Source organism: Mytilus edulis, chromosome 13 (genome assembly GCF_963676685.1).
Source record: "Mytilus edulis chromosome 13, xbMytEdul2.2, whole genome shotgun sequence".
Lineage (NCBI taxonomy): Eukaryota > Metazoa > Mollusca > Bivalvia > Mytilida > Mytilidae > Mytilus > Mytilus edulis.
Genome location: NC_092356.1, coordinates 72457232 through 72483115, shown reverse-complemented (window position 1 = coordinate 72483115; position 25884 = coordinate 72457232). Strand labels below are relative to the sequence as shown.

The 25884-nt window shown below is 32.5% G+C and overlaps 1 long non-coding RNA gene across 1 annotated transcript; it reads left to right on the top strand.

Moving 5' to 3' along the window:
- Positions 1–809: 809 nt before the first annotated feature.
- LOC139501397 (uncharacterized) lies at positions 810–13750 on the top strand. Its single transcript, XR_011658546.1, has 6 exons — positions 810–866; positions 5945–6011; positions 9069–9131; positions 9813–9875; positions 12055–12168; positions 13672–13750. It is a non-coding gene; the product is annotated as an uncharacterized lncRNA (long non-coding RNA).
- Positions 13751–25884: the final 12134 nt, after the last annotated feature.

The window sequence follows — 25884 nt, the reverse complement described above, 5'->3', positions numbered from 1 at the left end:
ATCATCCCTTTGTAAAACATGTTTTGAAAATAATTGTGGTACGATATTTCAACGAGACTGAAACGTAATAATAATACATCATTAGGTGTGAAAAGTGAAAAGTTTAAGAAGGAGTGCATTGGTTACTTTTCGTATATGAAATGAAAGTATTAAAGGTTATACAATACAAATATCAAACTTTTTTAGGAAAAGATCTTTCAATTTTTTGTACAGACAATTGATATACTAGTTTTCATGTTGTGCTATGTTTCACCATGTTTTCGCCATGTTCACTACCAATTGAACATATTTTCTGATGAAGTTTCGTTTATTTCGATTGGACCATATTCTGTATATGTACTCAAGAAAATTGGTATTTAATGTTGTTGCAAAGGGAGTCTACATAATTTTATATAAATAGATAGATCAATTACCTAGCACACACGTATGCAATGTCATTCAACTGATCAAATTACAAAGATTTATAAATACACACGTTTTTACCGTGTTGTTGTGATATATAATATTTATATAAGATATCACCTCGATTACATTAGGCAAGCTGAAAAAAAATCGTACGTTTCAAAAATATTTCATACAAACTTGACTATATATATATAGTATCTTTCGTCCCTCTTTTGTAAAATAATGTTAATTCGTGATTTTTATGTCTTTAATACACGAAAAAGAAATTAAATTAAAATCATACATGCATTTTCATATTTGATTTACTTTAAACAAACCAATTTTCACTTTTATTTCCATTATTTATAGTATGCCATTAATAAAACATAGGTAATAGTCATTGTATGTCACCATGGTCACGAGAATACAACTCTAGATTATTTATTGAAAAAGTCATTGCTTTTGCGTGTGAGATATTATTGGTAAGTATTGTGGCCGCTTTTTTAATGTATATATCCAATTTGTAAATGATTCACCAAAACTTTCGGCCAGCTTTGAAATGAGTAAAATTTGAAAAGTATCAAACTTCAAAGAAAAGTAAAAACGGAAAGTTCTCCACCAAAATGTCTATAAAATATACAAGTACCAGTTTTTAACATCTTTTTGAAATATTTTGCAATTTTCAGACATTATCATCACACTATCCTTGCTTGTATTTACGTATCAAAACAATAATAACAAGTAGATTGAGTTATATGAGCACTTTAATTTTTTTGGTATTTTTCTGCATAGTTTATTATTAAATACTATCAAGCTAATTAATCCCAATTCCTGTAATTGCATTTTTTTTTTTGGTGTAGCTAAAGTGAATTTTGGAGTTTATATAACATGGACAAATACATGTGCAAAGCCAATACCGCATAGTCAGCTATAAAAGTCCCTGATAAGACAATGTAAAACAATTCAAACGAGAAAAAAATTAACGGCCTTATTTATGTAAAAAAAAATGAACGAAAAACAAATATGTAACACATAAATAAACGACAACCACTGAATTTAAAGGCTCCTAACGTGGGACAGGCACATACATAAATAATATTGCGGGGTTAAACATGTTAGCGGGATACCAAACCTCCCCCTAACCTAGGACAGTGGTATAACAGTACAACATAAGAATGAACTATAAGTTTGAACTTCCCCGTAATATCTTTGTCATTTGATTATTGATTATGGACTTTCCGTTTTGAATTTTCTCGGGGTTCAGTGTTTTCGGGATTTACTTTATACATCAAACGAATGGATAACAAATGTTCTGGCTTGGTACAGGCAATTCTTATAACGAAAATATTGGATTTAAGTAAATGATTGATAAAGATATGTTTATTATATTGCATCAAACGTAAACTCATTGAATAGTTTTTAATGTCCAGCTGCAATTATAAGCCTTCGATGACAACGGAGTCTGATAAACTGTTCTAACAGAGAAATAAACTCGGACAGGAAATCATATATGGAGATGAGGGAGTTGTATTCCTATATAAACAATTATTCTGTTTATAACAGCAACATATTAAACAAGAACTATCTTTAAAAATATTATCCGACGTATTTAAATTTGAGTATATGTTTAAAACTATTATTTCGATAACCTTCAGAGGCACAAAGATACCATTCAAATAACGTTGTCTCTGTTTGTGTTCAGTATTCTCGGTCCTCGTATTTTTCTGTTTACATTCACCAAAACCACGCGGAAATCTCAAAATACTAGCTACTAGGCTAGTGAATTCGGTGACAAACCGTCTGCTGTTCATACAAATTGAAGGTTTATATAGCTTTTAATCCACCATTTGCTTATTGTCTGTACCAAAAGAGGAAGAGAGAGATACCAAAGTGTCGGACAGTCAAACTCATAAATCGAAAATAAACTGACAACGTCATGGCTAAAAATGAACATGACAAACAGAAAAACAATAGAACACTTGACACAACATAGAAAACTAAAGACTAAACAACACGAACCCCACCAAAAACTAGGGGTGAGCTCAGGTGACCAAGTTAGGACTAGAAAATGACATTTATTATCCATTTGTTTAATATGTTTGAGCTTTTGATTTTGACATATTTTGAAGAGCTGATAAAGCCATAAATGATCAAAGTATAATCCGACCCAAAAACTTTGCGATAGAGAAATATTTCTTAGTTCTATTTGTTTTCAAAATTTTATACAGGAAAGGACAAGGTGCAATAAGTATAAAAAGAAGATGTGGTATTATTGCCAATGAGACAACTATCCACAAAAGACCAAAATGACACAAACATTAACAACTATAGGTAACCGTACGGCCTTCAACAATGAGCAAAGCCCATACCGCATAGTCAGTTATAAAAGGCCCCGATAAGACAATGTAAAAGAATTCAAACGAGAAAACTAACGGCCTTATTTATGTAAAAACAAAATGAACGAAAAACAAATATGTAACATATAAACAAACGACAACCACTGAATTACAGGCTCCTGACACTTGGGACAGGCACATACATAAATAATGTGGCGGGGTTAAACATGTTAGCGGGATACCAACCCTCCCCCTAACCTGGGACAGTGGTATAACAGTTCAACATAAGAACGAACTATAAAAACCAGTTGAAAAAGGCTTAACTCATCAGATAGACAAAAAATGCAAGTGGACGTGGCCGGGTACTTATACATACCGACACAAAAAGACACAATGAACAGATCTGAGAGTACTCGCAGTTATCTGACAGCTAGTTCAAAGCCACTAACAACTTATAAAAAAATCATGCATCTAAGACTAAACAATCAATCCGTACACATCCAACATCCAATGGATTTAGTGTAAAGACGTATTTAGACATGGCGTTGTCAGTTTATTTTCGATTTATGACTTTGACTGTCCCTTTGGTATCTTTCGTCCCTCTTGCAGATCCTACTCAGACTTTGTAAAACGTCATCAGTGTCTGAGTAGAAAGTTGATGAAACAGGGGTATGTCAAAGAACGTCTCGTTCTTTTTCTAAAAAAGTTCATCGGAAGGTACCAAGACCTTGTTGATAAATATTCCGTATCAACGTCTCAAATAATACACGATGGTCTTGATGTATAGATTCTGCGTACTGATGTTGTTTATCATCTTAACAACGTGTTTTATAGTTTTTTCATTTGTCTTTGTTCTATTATTATTATTACTTTTACTGTTGAATGGTTTCATGTGATATCCGTTTCACGTGGCTCGGTACTTATACATCTCGTCAATGTGTTTGTATTTGCTTTCATTTTTTTGTGGTTTGTTTTGTATTTGCGACTTTTTGTATTTCTTTTGTTCTTATAACGTGACTCTGTACTTTAAAAGATCCCGTCAATATGATATTGTTCTATTATATGTCATTATGATATATTTCTATTATGAATTACAATATACGTTGAACCACAAACGTCAAAATCATTCAATCGCGTAGTGGAATTAACTATTTTCGGATTCTTATAAATTCTATATATAACTTTTGGACTAGTTTAAACCTCGGTCGATTTCTTAAATTTATTCTTACATACTTTTGATTTTTTAACCCTGTATGCTAACATTCCCATGAAAATTTTAAAATTGTTTGTACGCACATTGAACGACAAATTTATGTGACGTATAAAATTTTCTTACGTCAGACACTCAAATCAATAAATGTGTTCGTAGATAGTAGATGTTTTTGTGTTCTGTTAAATTGTTCCTTTTAAAATTTGTAAACGATGATGACTGATGTACCCATATTTTGACTATTTTATTTATTGTGTCTGTTTATTTAACGCATCAATGTAAAAATATCGGAAATGGATGAGACTGTCATTAAAGTGAGAGGGTTAGCGCTATAGAACCAGGTTTAATCCACCATTTTCTACATTTGAAAATGCCTGTACCAAGTCAGGAATATGACAGTTCTTGTCCATTCGTTTTTGATGCGTTTTGTTATTTGATTTTACCATATGATTATGGACTTTCCCAATTGATCTTCCTCTAAGTTCAGTATTTTTGTGATTTTACTTTTTATATAGACAACTAGAACTATGATGAGAGGATTAAGGCAGTTAATTGTCTTTTTGACAACATCACATTTCTGTAACACTTTTACAAAGTTTTAATATAAAAACAAGTAAAATCATGTTTAAATATGTTTTTTTCTAGATATCTTCTTATTTTTAAACTAGCTAACTAACAACTATTCCAAAGCTTTTGAAGACAAATCAAAATGGTATTGTTTGTAAATATAAATATAAGCTAGAACGCAATCGTTAACAATAGACTGGAGAGATTTTGTTTTTATTGCAGTTGAGTTTTCTAAACAAACATGAGCGTACCGCTATCTTAAGTGAGAAAATCGCTGCAATTTTCATGATCATGATCATGGTAAATTTACATTTTTTCAGTCTTTTTTTGACCTTTTAACCTCGAAAGGGATCTACTAGAATTATCAGGTACCAGGATTATAATTTAATACTCAAGACGCGGGTTTCGTCTACATACTACTCATCAGTGACGCTCAAATCTAAATAGTTTTAAAGCCAAACAAGTTGAAGAGCATTAAGGACCCAAAATTCCAAAAATGTTGTGCCAAATACGGCTAAGGTAATCTATTCCTGGGATAAGAAAATCCTTAGTTTTTGAAAAATTCAATGTTTTGTAACAGTAAATTTCTAAAAATGACCATATAATTGATATTCATGTAAACACCGAAGTGTTGACTACTGAGTTGGTGGACGAAACCTCCACCCTCAGTGGCATCAACCCAGTGGTGTAAATAATTATGAAAGGTACCAGGGTTATTATTTAATACGCCAGACACGCGTGTCGTCAACATAAGACTCATCAGTGAAGCGTGTTGTCCAGTCTTCTGTTTTCTATGTTGTGGTTTGAGTTTTTTTTTCTTTCTGTTTGTCTTTTTATTTATTTATTTTTTTGGGGGGACGGGGGCAAAAGTTATCAATCTCAGTTTTAACAAGAAATAAAAGAGCTGATCTCTTCCGGCATTTATCTTTCAAATTAATTCATTACGTTTTATAGGTCTCTAGGATATGTTGCAGCTTACCCACTTTCATATTGACATTGTGAAAAAAGACTAAAAAACTATTAGTAATATGTCTCTATAGAGGAAATTGTTTTTCATTCCTTTTTTGTCTCATGCTTCTGTTATGGAAAGATTAACACTGCAATGATCTTTTTGGTAGTTGAACCATTTTCCATAACCTCATTAGTTTTTCTCTTTTGTGGAAAAAGGAGATCAACAAGATTATAACAATACTCTAACACAGTACTGAAAGATCTTCTTATTTGGTGGTAGGGTTAAATTCGTAGTTTTTGTATACGTTATGTCCCTGCGATCTCCTCAAACCAACATTAAATCATTATTTTTAATTCTTTGGTCAAGTGTCTTCTATGTGTTCACCTGACAGCTAAGGATAACATTAAAGTCGATCAGAATTTTGTAAATATCCAGCTATATAGTGTCTACTTCAATTTTCATATCTTTTTTCATTATGACGACTCTACATTACAGATGTTATATGAACAATGGGAGTCTCGTCATCGAAATACGAAAAGGATTATACAATCCTGGAGGAAAAGTATGTATACGTATGACTATGCAGGCTAAATAGAACTGGACAGGATAAAACTTCACTCATACCAAGTATTTCTTAATTAGAAACACATTTTTCAAAAGAGCAAATTTAACAAAGACTAATAGGGGAAATCAATGGTGGCTTTACAGTTTAATATATATATCAATATAATTATTTTCTGTGACTGTATATTGCATTAATTTGTAGGATCCTTTACTAATTGAGCTGATCTGTAACAATAACATCTTCATGCCTTTATATATCATGTACTGCATTACGACTCTAGATTAAAATCGCGAGGAAAAGTAACACCCAGCCAGCGAAAGCTTTATAATGAAGCCAAGGTGGTCGTGTTCTAGCGAGACGGCTACGTATACAGTGCAGTCTATTTGTCGTCACGATATCTCGGTAGCATGGGTTCGAATCCCGGCGAGGGAAGAACAAAATATTGGAAAAAGCACATTTACAATTCTAACATTGTTGGGTTGATGTTTAGACGAGTTATATATTATATATAAGGGTACTTTGAGGGGTACTTTTTTCTAAAAATGAGGGTACTTTTTATATGGCCTTCCAAATACCGTTTCGATCCCTAACATCCCTGAAGAGACATTAATTGTTGAAATCCGGATCTGGTGTACTAAAACAATATTGACACCATATGTTTGTGGCACAACATCGTGGCCACAAGTAAACTTGTTTTTCCCTGTTTAGTATTAAATGTATATTAAGATCCATTTTGTTACATCTTGTGATCAATTTTATTTTGCAATCGCCATTGGCAGTCAGCAGGGTTAGTGAACATAAGCTGTTCGACCTGTTAATCAAACGCGTTTTATTTAAATATAATTTTTCACTTTTTGGTCTTTTGGAATATGTTGTTTGTGCTGTTTTTAGACCCTTCTACAACGAAATTTGATTTACATGCACACGTATAAAAATTGCGGTTTTTATCCAACGCAATCATAGGTTTGAACGTAGTTTTCAATTTAGACTCGTTTATATATATGTATATTTTAACAAAACGCATTTGACTAACAGGTCGAAAAACCGATGTTCTTCAACCCTGCTGACTGCCATTGGCGATTGCCAAATAAAATTGATCACAAGATGTAACAAAATTGATCATAATATGAATTTAATACTAAACAGAAATATTTATTACTTGTGGCCACGATGTTATGCCAGAAACATACGGTTTCAATATTTTTTAGTACTTCAGATCCGGATTTCTACAATAAATGTCTCTTCAGTCATGTTATGGATCAAAAAAAGTACCCTCATTTTTAGATAGATTCTTGAATTTTAAGAGTCAATATAGAATGAACGGATCATATAAACCGGAGAGAAAATATGATACAAGACAAAATGAAATAATATAAACGAGTCTAAATTCAAAACTACTTTCAAACTTATGATTGCGTTGGATAAAAACCGCAATTTTTATACTAGTGCATGTAAAACAAATTTTGTTGAACAAGGGTCTAAAAACACCACAAACAACATTTTTCAAAAGACCATAAAAGTGAAAAATTATATTTAAACAAAAAACAAAAACAAAAAACAACTGATGTTCTTTTACCTTGCTGACTGCCCTAAATATATATAACTCGTCCAGACATCAACCCAACAATGTTAGATCTGTAAAAGCAAATTTTTTGTTCTTCCCTCGCCGGGATTCGAACCCATGCTACTGAGATATCGTGATACCAAATCGCCTGCACTGTAGCCGTCCCGCTAGACCACACGACCATCTGGGCTTCACAAAAAATAAAGCTTTCGGTTGCCGTGTGTTACCTTGCCTCGTCAGTTTTAATCACACATTGTGATAAGACGTGTCACGGTGCTTGTCTATCCCAAATTCATGTGTTTGGTTTTGATGTTATATTTGTTATTTTCGTGAGATTTTATCTGATGCTTTGTCCGTTTTTGTGTGTGTTACATTTTATGGTTATGTCGTTGTTATCCTCTTATATTTAATGTTTACCTCAGATTTAATTTGTTACCCCGATTTTGTCCATGAATTGATGAGTTTCGAACAGCGGTATACTACTGTTGCCTTTATTAATCTAGCGGCGTACTACGGTCATGATATATAAGGCATGGAGATGTTATTGTTACAGATCAGCTCAATTATTTATAATAAAGCATCCTATAAATGAATACAAGATATATATACAACTCGTCTGAACATCAACCCAACAATGTTAGATTTGTAAATTTGCTTTCGCAAATTTTTGGTCTGAACTAGTGACAACACTACAACAGATTTATCCATCGGATTACCAGCAGTGATGGTGATACATGGCTGTGTACATTCTGTATGTACAACTCGTCTAAACATCAACAATGATCTGTAAATTTACTTTCGCAATTTCTTCGTTCTACCCTATATATAAATGTGCATGAGATAAATACATTCGCAGTGATATCATTACGTTATGTAAGCATGTATTTACCATCCCAAGGAATTTCCAATCTAATCTGCATTATTCAGTAAATTACTCAAACAACGCCAGTTTCATTTGTTTGTCCCGCCTAGGAGCATTGTGTTTTCGGTCTGTGCGACTGAACATAAGGCCCCCCTTGCAACCGTCCATTCGTCTACCCGAGTTGTCGTTCGTCTCTGTCCAGCTATAGATATGGACATGTAGTTTTTGATGAAGTTGAGGTCAAATCAATATATCTTCCCTCTGTAGTGATGTTTTATTTATAAGAAATAGACTTTTGGTCCTAATTTTATGTAAATCAAAACATTAAATTGATAGTGCGATTTGGAAATCCATGTACTGTAGACCCATTTTTGTTAAACACATATTCTAAGTATGTCATATGTCTATACCGCCCGTTATAAAAACATGTACAAAAATGAAGACTACCATATTTATTTATAATAGTTTTAAACATGAACTGATTTAAATATGTTTGTATTTAGTTAAATATTTACGTACATATTATCATGATCTGAATTTTCTACTTTATCGAAGTTTACAAATTTGAAAGAAATCTTTATTTTTTTTTATGATCACAAAAATTACAGCGAATTGATTGTTCTTTCAGAATAAAGAAAATAGAAAATAGAACTAACAGCAATTCAGCGAAAATAAAAACTACAGATCGAAGGTATGTTTAGTGTGTCCTTTCATTTATGCCTAATAGTATATCAAATAATTTTCGAATTTTGTAAATCTGATAGTACATTTTGTAAATCCATCGAAAACCTATTGTTACACTAGTTTTGGATAACTCTCCCTTGTCTTCTTAATTTTTTTTGTAGACCTTTTTAGTTAAGACTATTATTAAAAGAAAAATACCAAAGGGACAGACAAATTTGTTTTTATAAATATTCTTCATTCGCCGATAAATACAATATTTTAAGATCTGATAATAGGGATGAATATATGACCATTAATAATATATGTCGCTAAACTAACAAATAAGCACAAAACAGAAATATGTCATATTCTATTTTCAATAGGATGTTTGCTGATTTGAACAAAGTAATTTAGGAACGAGACTTATGAATTACAAAGGAAAACAAAAGTAACCTAAATTAATAGAAATCAGCGCAGAAACCAAAATGTATCGCTACTGTAAAAGTTTGAATAATTTACATAAAAACAAAAGTTGATTATTCATATTATCTCTGAATGAGAATACAAAAAAACGAAAAACAAATTACACAATATTCAGCAACACTGCGTAAATAGTGAAATTATTTAAGTTATAAAATTTCAGGATGCACTACAGCATTAACAAATGCAAATGAATTAGAATTTTAAGTAATTGTTATTTTTTTTTCAGAATGGAAATACTTGAAAAATCAAACGTCGACATTGCAGCAGCTTTATAGGGTTTGACATCGAGGTATTAAAACATTTACTTTATGGAAAAATATTAACTATAGTTTGCATTATTTCTTTATCTTATAATACTTACTTATGGTATTTTCCGGTACAGGATCCCACCGGTGCTTTTACACCATACTTATATATTTTGTTAACGTCCTTAGTTAGTTGCATAACAATGTCCCTTTAACCTTCAAATCACTGCTAATATTGACTATTACGAGTACTAGTAATTTCGTTTCGAATATCAAATGTTTGAAAATTAAACAATAACCATAAATTCTAGTGATTTTGAAATTGACAATGGTTGTCGGTTGAAACCAAAACATTGCCACAAAAGAAATGATTTCAGCTTTCCAATTGTGAACTTTCCGTTTCTAAATAGCAATTTTTCCTGCATACGGCCTATACCTGTTCCAAAAGAGGGACGAACGACACCAAAGGGACAGTCAAACTCATAAATTTCAAATAAACTGACAACGCCATGTCTCAAAATGAACAAGCAAAGTTTTAAATGGTGAAGTTGAAATCATCCCTTCGTAACTTTATCGGACGTCATTACAAGTTGGTTAATTTGGAATAAACGTTTCACAAATTATATCGGATATGTTCCTTACGTCCCCTTCCCTTTGATGAATTAGACTATTTACCGGATTTTTTATAACATGAGCAACACGACGGGTGCCAGACGTGAAGCAGGGTTTGCTTACTCTCTCGGACACCGGAGATCACCCCTACTTTTTTCGTGGGGTTCGTGTTGCTTTTTTTTATGTTGTGTCGCATGTACTATTGTTTGTCTGTTTGTCATACAAATAGCGTCGTCAGTTTATTTTCGATTTTTGAGTTTGACTGTCCGTCTGGTATCTTTCGTCCCTATTTGAAAAAAAAACATTAGATGAACATGAAAGTATTTTAGCGTAACCTTGATATTGAAAACGGTTTGGACAATCATAATAAACACAAAGAATTCAAGTTCTTGTAGTGCGTTAGTGTATGATATTGTGACTTATACTGTTCATAAAAAGATCAATGATATCTATCTGTTTATTTCAAAAATGAAGACTATAGGATGAGAATGATAATACTTCTGTATAAAGTTGGAAACAAGCCACAAACATACACACTCATAAAATGTATTTATTATGTCTGTTTAATTCACTCATCATTGTAAATATAACGAAATTTGATGAGACTGTCATCAAAGTAAGAGAGTCAGCGCTATAAACCAGGTTCAATCCACCCTTTTCTACATTTGAAAATGTCTGAAAAAAGCTAAGTCAGCAATATGACGGTTCTTGTCCATTCGTTTTTGACGTGTTTTGTTATTTGATTTTGCCATGGGATTATGGACTTTCCGATTGGATTTTACTCTCAGTTTTTTTTTTTGTGATTTTACTTTTTTCATATAGAGGCATCTCGTTAGTGCTGAATATAACAAAGGTCTCAGAGAAAATGGTTGACTTGCTACTTTCTTTATTGCAAACTAACTTACCGAATGTCCAACAGGTAGCTTATAAAAAAAGTCCTGTCGAGTTTAACCTTAATGAAGCAATTTTTTTATCACATAGAAAATAACGGAACTGCTGTACTTATTTTATTGGATAGCACTACAGCATTTGATACAGTACCTCCTGATGGACTACGTATCAAATTTTTAAATTCTTTGCGATCGGATAATTATGGCTACTACATGTATAAGACAACATTTACACAGATTTAACAAGTGCTGTTCCATCTAGTGGAAAACTTTCGACGTTGTTTAAAATGAACTGAGGCGTGCGTCAACGCAGGTTTTTGTCTGCCAAGTTATATCTCATCATAATAAACAATTTAACAAATGAACTTTAATCTAGCAGCAAGGGAACATTCTGATATGACATTAAAAGTAGTTCTCTTGTTCGGGCTGATGGCAATTTTCTCCTTGCTTCAAATCACGAAAACGATGGATCAAACATTAAAAGTCTCACGAGCCTTCAGAGAAACCACTGCGTCTGTGATTCGCTCCGGTATTCATCCTGCTGTACTCAACCCTATAGTATGTGCTAAGATTATGAACCTAGAAATATAAACTTGATTAAAGGAGAATGATTTTTCCCTTTATATCTTTCTTTTAACTATTCTGTCCATATTTGTACATGATTTTTTATTCATCACATTCGATAAATAACAGTAAAAAAAATTCTGTAAATTACAAACAGATTTGACGAGCTTGGTAATAATATGCAACATGGAAACAAACAAAATGAAGAGTGCTTGGAAATACTTCAGAAAGAGACTACTAAAAATTTAGAACACCGACTCCATATGGAAAGGTATATTAAAATATTCACTTCAAACATGTTAACGTCTAATGGCGACATATAATGGTATGAAAGATTTCGATTACTTGATGTTCACAACGCGAACATTTGAAAAGATAAATGTACTTTCCCAAAATAGGGGTTCAGCTTGGTCATCGAAGGGCAGTATCACAAAAATACCGAACTCCGAGGAAAATTCAAAACGGAAAGTCCTTAATCAAATGCAAATGTCAAAAGCTCGAACACATCAAACGAATAAAAGGTCATTATGTGTACATGTCAAAAAACAATTCCATGTCCCCAAATGAATTTATAATCTCTTTTTCATTTTTAAATGAGGCGGGTGTGGCCATTTAGTGCAAAAACTTGTTTATATAAATTTCCTAGAAGGTTGTGTTGTCGCATATCCAATTAAATAAAAGGCCATTATTTCTAAATTGAACATCAATCTTCTGATCTCGAAATTTAAGCTGGATAAGTGTCACTAAATGCGAAAATGCGAAAAACGTAGCATCACAAAAGTACTAAACTAATAGACTTATTCAAAAGGAAAGTTCCTAATCATATAGAAAAATCAAATACTCAATCGAAAGGATAACAACTGTCATATTCCTGACTTGGTACAGGTCCTGACAGGTCGTAAAGAGAGAACTACTAAATAATATTCATTCAATCGTTTTAGAAAAAAAAAAAAGATGTACTAGTTTGTGTATAGTTACTAAATGTAATATTGAATTGGTCAATTTAAACATTAATTGCGGAACCGTAGTTCATCGGTCCTTGTGTAATATTTTGACTATTTGCGGACCATTGAGCTACGGATTTTTTTCCTATTTCAAAACATTCGGAATTGCGACCAAGGTTCAGGTCGCACTTATTTCTTAAACAATTATTGTTTATAATCCATGCAAAGCTTTTCAATATATATAGTTCGTTTCGTTAGATATTATTTTAGGATATGACATACCTATTTATGTTTGAATATTCATTTCCTTAACACTATTATCTAATTATTTCCATTTCCGTGACGTCACGACGAGATTCAATATGGCCGAACAAAATAGGCGGAAAATGTATATAAATGGAAATAATTAGGTAATAGCGTTAAGGAAATAAATATTCAAACAAAAATAGGTACGTCATATCCTAGAAAAATATCTAACAAAACGAACTATATATATTGTTAAGCTTTCCATGGATAATAAACAATTATTTTTGTGAGAAATAAGTGTGACCTGAACCTGGGTCGCAATTCCAAACGTTTTGAAATAGGAAAAATCCGTTGTTCTATGGTCCGCAAATAGAAGAAAAATAACACAAGGACATAAGAGATACGGTTCCGCAGCTATTTTAACATTTGCATCAAACTGATATAGAAAGTCATTTCTTTGATGAAAATGTTAAATTGAAAATTTGCATTACTCATTCAACATTGAACGTATTTTGATAAATGATCAGCAATTAGTTTTTTTTTATTATAGAAACGCAAGTTGATGAATTTTTTGTTTTTTTCAGAATGATTCACGATTTAGGATTTCAAAGGTAGGATTTAATACAGATTTGATTACTGTCTTTTGATAGTTTGTACGAAATTGAAGCAATTGAAAAAAAATGAAAACTGCAATTGTTAAGATACTCATAATATTTTGTTTGAACAGCGTTTAGAATCCTTCCTAACGATTTGATTGTATTTGCCTTTTTTTCGTAATAAAAAAAAAGCAGCAATTGTTTTTTTTTTTCTATTTACAGATATACTTAAAGTATATGCAACTAACGTTAATGATAAAAAGTGTTTGCAATTGTGTCCTTTTGAAACTTATTCAAGATAAAAAAAAATATTGTCATTTGTAATTATTTTCAAAAACTTAAATTTCAAAAACAATATAAATATAGGCAACAATAGTATACCGCTGTTCAAAATTCATAAATCGATAGAAAAAACAAATCTGGGTTACAAACTAAATCTGTGGGAAACGTATCAAATATAGGAGACAGTAAACAGTAACGAACTATAATATAATTAGTTATCAAAGGTACCAGGTTTATAATTTAGTACGCCAGACGCGCGTTTCATCTACATAAGACTCATATGTGACGCTCATATAAAAATATTTATAAAGCCAAACAAGTATAAAGTTGAAGAGCAATGACCATTTTCCATAAGAATGACATAAACATAATACTGATTTCAAATAACATTTTAGTGGCGTTATTAACTGACCCAGCAAACTTTCTTAGCATATCATTATGCTGCAATAAGAGAACACGGTTAACAATAAAAGGACAAATTATGAGAATATTCGTGTTGATCGAATAATATATACATGACATACTGGTATATGTGCCATTATAAGGAAGTTACTACAAATTGATAAATAATTCTTTGTCGAGGTTCTATCTATTGAATGTTAATATTGTAGAGTTCGGCTCATATCACATGTATGTGTATCCGTCCGATACATTCGTAAAATTCATTGACTTATTGATCGTTAAAGATTGCCATCGGTACTCTGACAAAGATTCCGTTCAATCAGTCAAATACGTTCTATGGTATCCATCACCAATCATTCAAGGATCAGTCAAATTCACATCATGCAGGGGTTCGCCAAGTTTACGTCAGAGCAAGTACTATATCAAATTGAATACTTATTATTTGATTTTCATACGCTCTGAAAAAAGAGGGTATGCTGTTTAACCCCTGTCTGTCCATCTACCAATCCTTACTTCAAGCCGTCCATCCGTCAGTCCGTCCGTTTCATGAATATTTTTATATTTTTCGTCACATTTCTCTCAGGAACTACACTACAAGATTTTTGATATTTGATGTAAGGCTTGATAAAGGTCAGCTATACCGTGTGATGCTTTTTCAGACTCATCACTCAACAACTTCCTGTTTACCAAACACTTGTATTATTTTACATGTGAACGCTAAGCTGAATTTTTCGTCGCATTTTTCTTCGGAACTACACGTCAAGGATTTCTGAATTTGGTTTCACTCGTGATATAATTCAGCAATACTGTTTAATGCGTTTTCAAATTCATTACTCAACAACTTCTTGTTTACCGAACACTTGTATCATTTTTCACATGAAAGCCAAGTGGGAAATTTTCGTCGCATTTTCTCAGGAACTACACTACAAGGATTTCTGAAATTTGATTTCAGGCTTGATATAAGTCAGCTTTACCGTGTGATGCGTTTTCAGACTCCTCACTCAACAACTTCATGTTAACCGAAATATTTCGGCGGAGGACATCATCAGTAATCAGTAGCTTACAGTTTAACTTGTTAGTTATGACAAACAATATATGATTTTCTTTCCCTTACCATTGAGTTTATTCTTATAATTATTTGCTGTTTTGATTTTTTTTGTAATCAGATATCGAACAATTTTTTAAATCATATTTCAAAGTTATTTTTGAATTGCTATTCGATATGTGTGTTTTCTGTTTTTCTTAAAGGTATTGCACTGTTTTTGTTAAAAAAAACAATCATGTATGTACTTGATGTTTTGTATTTTACATTTTCATTGCAGGAACCTTTTAATTCCAACAGCGACTAAAGGTAAGATCAAGCAGTATTCGATGCATTTTCTTATTCCTTTCACAAACCGCATCATATATAGATACGGACGACAAGGTTTTATATCTCAAAAGAAACTATGACCTCACAATTATTTGATGTCTCTGTCAAAAGCGATGTGTGCGATTGTTTGTAGATATTCATAGAGCCCTTCCAACATTTACATATTTGATCCTTTTTTTAGATTTTTCTTGTAATTTATTTCTAAAAACTGTTACGTATAAGTTAATGACTATATCGAAACGTGTCCATTGATAATGTCCGTATATCTGTCCCTATATTCTTTCACATAACTAGTGCTGTTTCGTTTATGGTCACTCCAGTTTTCTTTTATTATTGAGAGACATGATTTCATATATGAATATGAACACGAGTGACAAAATAGTGTTTATCTTTATTCAATGTCAATTTACCTTACCAAGATATCTGTCCAGTGCTATAGACAAAACTTTACTTAACATTTCATTGCACATAAGAAAAAAACCATCACTGGGAGTCAATCAATCAAATGTTCATCTCTTTTTAACTTGTTTTCAAGCTTAAGAGACCGTATAAGTTTTCAAAATATTTTTAAAAAACACAAAATAAAAAGAAATGGTATTTTGAAACGCCCAATATATGTGTTTATATCCCTGAACAGTTTTACTGCAATGAAATGTAGGATGATTTTCCTAAAAAAACTCTCAATTTCAAGGGATTTTTTTGTTTTGAAAAATTTTCGTATGCAAACGGATGTGATGTACCATGCTAAGGTGATATTACACCTATACTGTGAATAGTGTTTTATAAAACTTTAATTATATTATATTTCTCTTTGCAAAAAAATAACTGTTATTTGGTTCTCCTACATCAGCCTGTCTTTATGGTAATTCAGTTGCTTCGAATATTCTGATTAATACCAAATAAATATTTTTTTCACACTGTCAATACATTTTGGCTCGTAATAAGTTGTTTTTATTTCAATTTTGATAGATTTCCTGACAACTGGTGCTACTTTACATAAGTTGGGTAAAGCTAGGTGTCATGATTTAATCCTTCCTGGTTCCTTATTTTTCGCTGTTTTAATCATCTTGATTTTAGCTACATTTTCACATACATTATCTCATTTAGCGACTTTTTTTTTCTAGTATTTAAAGTGCCATTATGCATAAAGTAAGAATGAATTGTGCATTAGAAAAGTATATAATTGAACAAGCAAATATATATATGATATATGGCATATTTTGATTGAGAGAGCAAAAATAATGTCATATAATTGTGAAACTTTCAAGTCAAATAGACACAATGAGCTTTCTGCTTTGGAACGAAATACTATTAAGAAACAATTCTTTTTTAAATTTTGAAGCAAGATCTCAGAATATGATCAACGATATTGATATGTTCTGTCTTGTTGTAAATTTTGTTTTCTCTATACCTATTTATATGGTTTATTGGGAAATAAAAATATACAATAGAAAGTCATGAAAAATACATTTCAATCTAGTGAAGTAACTTTAAGAGGCTTGCGTAGCAATATGAATAGAGAAAACAAAGTTGTGATAATCAAACATCTTCATTTTATTAACAAAACAATAGCTTGTATGGATGTGACCAACCTTACACTATTCCCAAGCGAGAACTTTCTTTGGCAGTATATTATTATTTTGCTATAGCTGTATAAGCAGGACTGAATTCTTATATTCCTCGATATGACTTCAATTTACTCAATTTTTTTAGTAATATATATGTAACAGTAAATAGGTGAAATTAGGAATTTCATGTAAATACTAATTTTTGACATTACATGTAATTGCAAATGCACTTTTCAAATACAAGTTATTTCTGAAGCTGCCATTGAAGTTAATGCTAGACATTTCTAATTTTTGAATGTTTTTACAGCTATTTACTGACCGTTGTTAACGATATTTGTTACTTTATTCTTGTAATGTTCATTAGCACAATTATGTGATTCACGAATATATGTTTAAAAATTTAAACCCCAACATAATGTACCATTGCTAAACATATTAACATATTTGGAAATGCCTTATTTCTGTGATACGTTAGTCACATACTGTGCATTAACTGAACTAGATCGAAGCTATCTTCAGTTGTTCAGCGAGCAATCTTGGTTTTAAAAAACTCACAATCAATATACACATACGATGAGTAATATAAAAACAAAAACAAGAATAATCTAAAACTTGCCTGAATCTGTTAAGGGATCTAATATATCCAAACAGAGACGTACACTGATATCCTTAAAGATTTGCGAATGATTAAACATGTTTGGGCCATAATTCCGTAATTATTGTTAAAAAGAAATATATGGATTAGACACAAGTTTTTCAACTTAGTAACGTCTTCTCCAATATATACATAAATATGCACAAACATGAACATAAAATCAAAAATCATCAATCTGACCAATTATTATTTTAGCATGAAGATATAAAAATAAATTACACCTAAATTGTCAGAATCGAATCAATGGATAAAATAAAATTGAGAATGGAAATGGGGAATGTGTCAAAGAGACAACAACCCGCCCAAATAAAAAACAACAGCAGAGGGTCACCAACAGGTCTTCAATGTAGCGAGAAATTCCCGCACCCGGAGGCGTCCTTCAGCTGGCCCCTAAACAAATATATACTAGTCCAGTGATAATGAACGCCATACTAATTTCCAAATTGTACACAAGAAACTAAAATTCAAATAATACAAGACTAACAAAGGCCAGAGGCTCCTGACTTGGGACAGGCGCAAAAATGCGGCGGGGTTAAACATGTTTGTGAGATCTCAACCCTCCCCCTATACCTCTAACCAATGTAGTAAAGTAAACGCATAACAATACGCACATTAAAATTCAGTTCAAGAGAAATCCGAGTCTGATGTCAGAAGATGTAACCAAAGAAAATATTTACCACTTAATATAACCAGTCGAATGCGCCTATTTGCAGAAGAAATATGATACAAACACATCGAACTGTGTAATATAAAACATATTGGTGTACATAAAAGTCATGTGTGTGAATTTGTTTAAAAATAAATTAATATTTACACACTCACAAATTAAAGTTAAGGATTACCAGTAAAACAGAATAAATCAACACGTAATTGTAAGGATCAATTTTGTTTTTTACTTAAATCCATTGAAACGTTTCAGAATAGAAAAGTCAATCATAAACTTTAGATCATTCGATTATCGTACCCCTAATGGCAAACATTGATCATGTTCTAGTAAGATCTGTCACAGAATAAGGTTGTCAAAGTTGAGAAAAACGCTTTTTACTTTTTGTATATTTTTGTACAGATAGAAAAACCTTATAATTTTCTTCAGAACTCAAAGACTCATCACCAGAGAGCAATAACTCGATTGTAATACTGACAGCAAAAACATTGATTTCATTTATCATAAAAGCCTTTGTAATGAAAACATATTACAATATACTTCAGGTGTAGTATGACCTATTGAAGTATCATCTGCAAAAAGCCTTCCGAATACAGACATACCATCAGCTATATCATTTATGTATATAAACAAGAACTATCTTTAAAAAAGATATCCGACGTATGTAAATTTGAGTATATGTTTAAAACTATCATTTCGATGACCTCAGAAGCACAATGACTAAATGATGACGGACCTCTTTAATTAAATCTTCAGTATACTCGGTCCTCGTATCTTTCTGTTTACATTCACCAAAACCCCGGGGAAATCTCACATGCGTAGGTGCGTTCTAAAAGTCGTGTTCGTCCGTTCAACAAAGTTTACATTAAAAATTATATAATTGTCCCAAATATACAGCTATCATGGATGCACAGAGCTATTGGAGAAACTATTATTTTAATATGTCCAATCACAGAAAGGATTTTCGAGCATCCTGAACTTCAAAGGGCACACACCGAAACTATACCGAGTCGGAAAAACAACAAGGGTCTTAATACGGACCCATGAGGCACACCAGCGTTAAGTTTTCCAATGTTTGATAATGAATCTTTTATGACAACTCTCTGTGATCGTCTAGACAAGTAACTTTTCAACCAACATAGCAAGTCTCCTTTTATACCATATTTTTCAAGTTTATGTATTAAAGCATTAATCCAAACAGTATCAAATAGTTACTGGTAAAGAACCTGCTTGGAAGTTCTCGGCAAGTACTGAACAGGTGACAGTACAGTTGACGTGGACCAAGGATAAGGAACAAGAGGCATCCTCCAGTAAACCCAAGCCGGCCCTGAAAAAGAGTAAACTACCATCCATCAGGAGAAGGGACGCAAAGCATTACGACCAGTGGATGGCAAACAAAACAGCCGTTGTACCTGCTTCTCAAATCCAACAAACCATCATCACGCAAACCGAGGCCAGAGACAGCGTAGTTGGACATGTACTCACACCAACTAAATATAAAGGGGAACCAGTTGGGGTTGTAGTCATTAGGGATATTGTCACCCGTCTTTACAACCCCCCAAAAGGCCTGTCATCTTCTGGTATTCTACACCTCCACAAATGACACAGAGGCAAGCGTAGTAGGATCGACTTCGATGAAGGGTTCGACATTAACGATCCAGATCTACTGCGCACACCACCACACACATCGCCCGTCATCAACGCAGGTTCCAAAGAGGCAATACAAACAGCCATGCTAGCAGCACGAACTCATACTCCGTACCAGCAACACCAACGCAGTCGGAATAAAATGAAGGCCAAAAGACAAACAGACACCGGTCTGTAAAATAGGTTTTTCCAGTCCGCAATATCCAAACAGGATAGCCGGATGTGACACATCCACATATCATCATCATTGATAAAATTAAAGGAACGAAACAAGTTCACGTGTATGTTAGCTATTTTAAATCACTCAAGTGTTAGCGTTAAGTTATAATTTGATGTCACATGTTTTGAATAGCAAATACATGAATATGTATTAGATACGAGATACAGGTAACAAAGAAACAGGCCGGTAACAACCGTTGCCGGATAGTTTTTTTGCATAAGTACTCAGATTCAGATTCAGCGATAGCCGAGAACCTTGATCTGACTTCAAGTGCAGACAACTTTACGGCAGGTTTTTTCCTGCCTGTTTTTTTGTTACTTTTGTTTTGTATCTGACTTGTATGACGTTTCAATAACGTAGTGGTACATTTTACAAGACTGTACATTTGAGAAACATCAATGGCCATAAAGCAGTAAATGTAAGTAATATAGCAAACAAATGTTTGTTTCATTTCCCTTCAACCGAGAGGTTTTTTTGAACGAAACAAAACAGGAATAAAATGAATTTGATAAAAAAAATAACCGTTTGAAGAAAAAAAAAATGTTGTACACATTTGAGACCTTTTTTAAATGCAACTTCGTAGAAAATTAAATAATATAGAAATATTTTAGTAACCTAACGTTTGATTTTAGTGAGGTTAACGGAAAGGGGGAAAGGGGGGTAAATTATTTTAAAAATAAACGAGCTATGGTATTTTGATGATAAAATGCAGGATGTGCCATTCAATCTCCCCATCCCCCCTTTCAAAAAATCGTAAAAATCGCACGTTTTCTGCCATATACATATATGTTCCAGACCATACGAGTATTTGGACCGTACGCGTACGGTCCGGACCGTATACGTATACTCGTACGGTCCGATCATACGCGTACGGTCGGACCGTATGAGTATACTCGTACGGTCCAGCTGACCATACATGTTTTGGTATCATATGGGCTAAATTAAAAAAAATAAACAATAACCAAAAATTTGTAGCTTTAGTTCTCCAAGATGCTATTTTTACATCAGATGGGTAAGTGAATAAGCGTACAATTGAAATTCAATGTTTGTTTAATTCTATATCTGAATCCCATTTTTGTACTCTCGCTGCAGTTGACACAAACTACCACAAGGAATGTTATGTGTTTTTTTATTAATTTACATTAACATGTTTGCGGTCCATTCATGTTCCTTTACATATGCATTTCTTTTTAAAGTTCACAAATATTATAAAACATTTGTCCTTGTACGTTTTGTTTACATCCGTTAACCTCAATTTCGATGAGCATACTGGCCTTTAATTAATTACTGACATGCTAATTACAGGAGATTAACAGATTAAACTAGCGTGACCTTTTTAAAAAGTTAGAATATTAAGTTTTTATTTCAATATCAATTGAACTTTTTATATTAATTTGAGATATAAGATTCTTTTATCTGTTATTTACATTTGTATCTGATAAACTTGACCATCTTCTTATTATTAGTTGGACCGTACGCGTACGGTCCGACCGTATGCGTATTTTGAAAAAGTACGCATACGGTCCAGACCGTACGCGTACGGTCCAAATACTCATACGGTCTGGAACATATATACAATAGTTAAGGGGGGTGCGTGGCGGAAATCCCACTTTTTTAGGACGAGCAATGTATTTGAATGGGGAATAATGATGAGCCTACTCTTTTTTTTGCTCTGGTTTGGGAACCCCCGTTTTTCAATTTTTAAATTCAATAAGATTTGCTGCTTATTTGGACGTGTATTACACGAACACTTTTTATTGATAGGATCAATCGTGCATTGGTGATTTGATGTACAGGGATTTTATCTTTTAATAAGATTTGATTTTTCTTTACATATTTTCTGTCTTTTTTATTGAAATATAAACGTCGGTTTCATCATTTCTTTACTTTAAGCATTTTCCAAAATACTTTTCATGTCCCTATATTGAAGAAAATTCTTATAATGACCGATTTTTTGGCGTCATAAAGGGGGCGTGATATTTTTTTTTTGAGTAAATTGTTTTCCAAAGCCATCACCCAAATATATATTTTTGAAATTAGCACTATACGGTATACGGAAAATCAGGGAAAATGTAGAACATGAATTTGTGATCTGCTTGACCATAGTTATATTTTTTCTTATTCAAATTTGGAATCAAACTATCTTTTTTTAGGAGTACCATACCCCCCTATTGTGAAGTTAATAGGCAAATCCTTTAATGCACTGTTATGAATAGTATTTCTAATGGAATTGTTTGATGAAATATTGATGCTAACGTAAATATTTTATTTGAAAAAAACAGAAAGGAAATATGTCGGTAAAACCAAAAACTTCATTTCTTTTTGAATGTTAAAGTGTCCTTGAATTCACTGATCATGTACGAGTGATTCTATTCATAAAAAAGTGTCCGTGTAACAACTAAAAAGAGTCCGTGTATAATCTTAAAGAGTCCGTGTAACACCCGTTAATATACTGTTTTTTATAGCTCTGCTGGGGGGGGGGGGTCAAAGTCGTACAAAAATAAACAAACACAGACACGTGATGCGTAACACCTGTATCTAGAAAAGAAATATTCAGCACAGCAATACATAGAAAACGAGTATATCTATACACGACTAGTGTATATAATTAAATTGATTAACAATAAAGGTGTTTCTTATACAAATGCAAGTCAAAAGACATAAGACTATGATGTAAACGGAATGTATAATCTTCTTTCTGGTCATCACCTTCAAGAACTTCCCCACCAAGCTTATATATATATGTGTCCTGTCTTGAAATTACCACTTTCGGACGAGAATTCTCAGATTGTTTAATCAATATGGACACGTCATGCATCCAAAACGATTTTTTTTACCTTTCTCACGCAATGTGTCTGTGCAAAAGATTGTATCTGTGGTTTGTAAGATTTCCAGCAATGAACGTTTTGTTTATGTTTCCTTTTAATTTGCGTTTATTGCTGAAAACTAACGGCCTCTGACGATACGACAGGAACCGTACAATGATTGAAATTTTGCTTTCTTTAATCTCACCTATGGGATTTAATTTGCCAATATCTCACGTGTCTGACTTTAATTTCAAATGCTTTTGGCAAATACCAAGGATAAGGAAATCTGTGTCTATAGGCTTAATAATATCGCCTTTGTCGTCGGTTGGTGCAGAAAAATTATGGAATCGTTCACTGGTTCTTCGAGAACACTGTTCCTGTTCCTCGACTCTTGCTTCGGTTTTGTGTAATTTGCGGTTTAAAGAATTTATTTGCTCTTTTTGATTTTTCAGTTCAATATATTTCAAAATAAGTTCTTCTTTATTGTGTTTAATGGTAAGTAAGTGAGGCTGAATACATTCGTCAACAATCAATGCAATTTTAGGTTTGACCATTTCAATTACTTTTTCAGTGATGAGAGGAATTATGGAGTCAAAAACTCTTGATTTTTAAGCGTAGCACAAACAACATCAGATAGCTTAAATACTGTTTCATTTCAATGGATGATATTATCTGTTCAGAACTATCATGTTCAGAAACAATAGAGCCACTGAGAGATGAATCAAGGTTGGCTGTTCATGCTGCCTTTTAAACTTGTTGCAAAAATGGAGATAAGTTGTCGGGACTACTGGATTGTTGTAATCTTTAATGTTTTGGTGTAATTTTAAAATAACTGTTTAATTTGATTGTTGTTCTTGTTGTTTGTCTTTCGTCTGTGTGTTATGATTTCCAATTCAAAATCACTTTCGAAAATCTTTGCAAAAGTCACTTTTTGTTCATTCAATATTCGAATAAATTATAACAGCTTCACACATACTGTCTATTCTGATATAGAATCAACATAATACACTGAAAATATATTTTTCTCTGTTTTCAATCTCCCAAGATTTTCACACCTTCATACTGGCACTCATACCATATCTTATTGTATAATGAGAGTATCTATAAAACAAAGACCCAAAAGACCTTGGATAAACAGTATCCCATGTGCATTCCAGTACATAAACTTCCAAGTTGTTTTCCAAATTTTACTGTACAGTAGTAGAGTAAGATTTTATCTTTAGAGAAATGTTGTTTCTTTTGGGTACTTTCAGTTTGAGCCTAACAAAAATATCGGACTCAATGGAAAATAACAAATGGAAAGTCCTTTTATTTTTACCTTTAACTGTTAAATTCAAAGGCTCAAACACATCAAATTATTGAAAAACAAACCATTCTATTCCTGGCTTGGAACAGACATGTTCATGTGTAAACAATGGTTGAGTTATTGATTCTTATGTAGTAGGTGCTACAAGTAGAACAGGATTTACATACACTTCCAAAGCACCTATGGTAACCTACTTACTGTTGGGTGGTTCATGTTCCTTGTTATTAAGTTCAATGTATATTTGATTCTCCAACCGAATAGTATGACATTTGGCATTTATACTATCAGCTTATCAAAATGACCAAGGCTTTAATATTAAGAATCTTGCATATGTGGTACATTGTACGACTTTGCCCCCCCCCCCTTCCCCGCAGAGCTATAGAAAAACAGTACATTAACGGGTGTTACACGGACTCTTTTTAGATGATACACGGACTGTTTTTAGTTGTTACACGGACACTTTTTATGAATAATATCACTCGTGCATGGTCAGTGAGTTAATGGGTACTTTAACTTTTAATTAGATTTGAACTTTTTGATTCACCGACTTATTTCCCGTCTTTTTATTGAACAAAATATTTACGTTATCATCAATATCTTTTTTCAAACATTTCAAGTAAAATACTATTCATATCAGTACATTAAAGGATTAGACATTTAATTTCAAAAGTGTGTGGGCATGGTTTTCTCCTAAAAAAGATATTTTGATCCCAAATTTTATGAGAAAATATTTATTATGGTCAAGCAGATGACAAATTAATGTTTTGCATAATTCCTGATTTTCCGAATACCGTAAAAAGTGCTAATATAAAAACAAAAACATTTGGGTGAGGGCGTTGAAAAGTAAATAGTAAGTATACTAAAAAAAGAACATACCGCCCCCTTTATGAAGCAAAATATTCGGTCAATAAATCTTTTCTTCAATATATTGATATAAATAGTATTTTGGACAACGCTGAAAGTAAAGAAATGATGATACTGACGTGTATATTTATATATTAAGTAAATAAAAATCAAATCTTATCAAAAGATAAAATCCCTATCAACTCACCAATGCACGATTGATCCTATAAACAAAAAGAGTATATGTAATACACGTCCAAATAAGCAGCAAATCTAGAAGAAAATCATTCAACTTATGTCATCAATTTTGGGCGGTAAGCTGCGATTGGATCATAATGTAACACGTGTTTATTCCCGATCAACACTTGCAGATCTAGAGACGAGCATGAATTTAAAAAAAAAAATTGTATATGCCTGAATATATATAGTATTAAG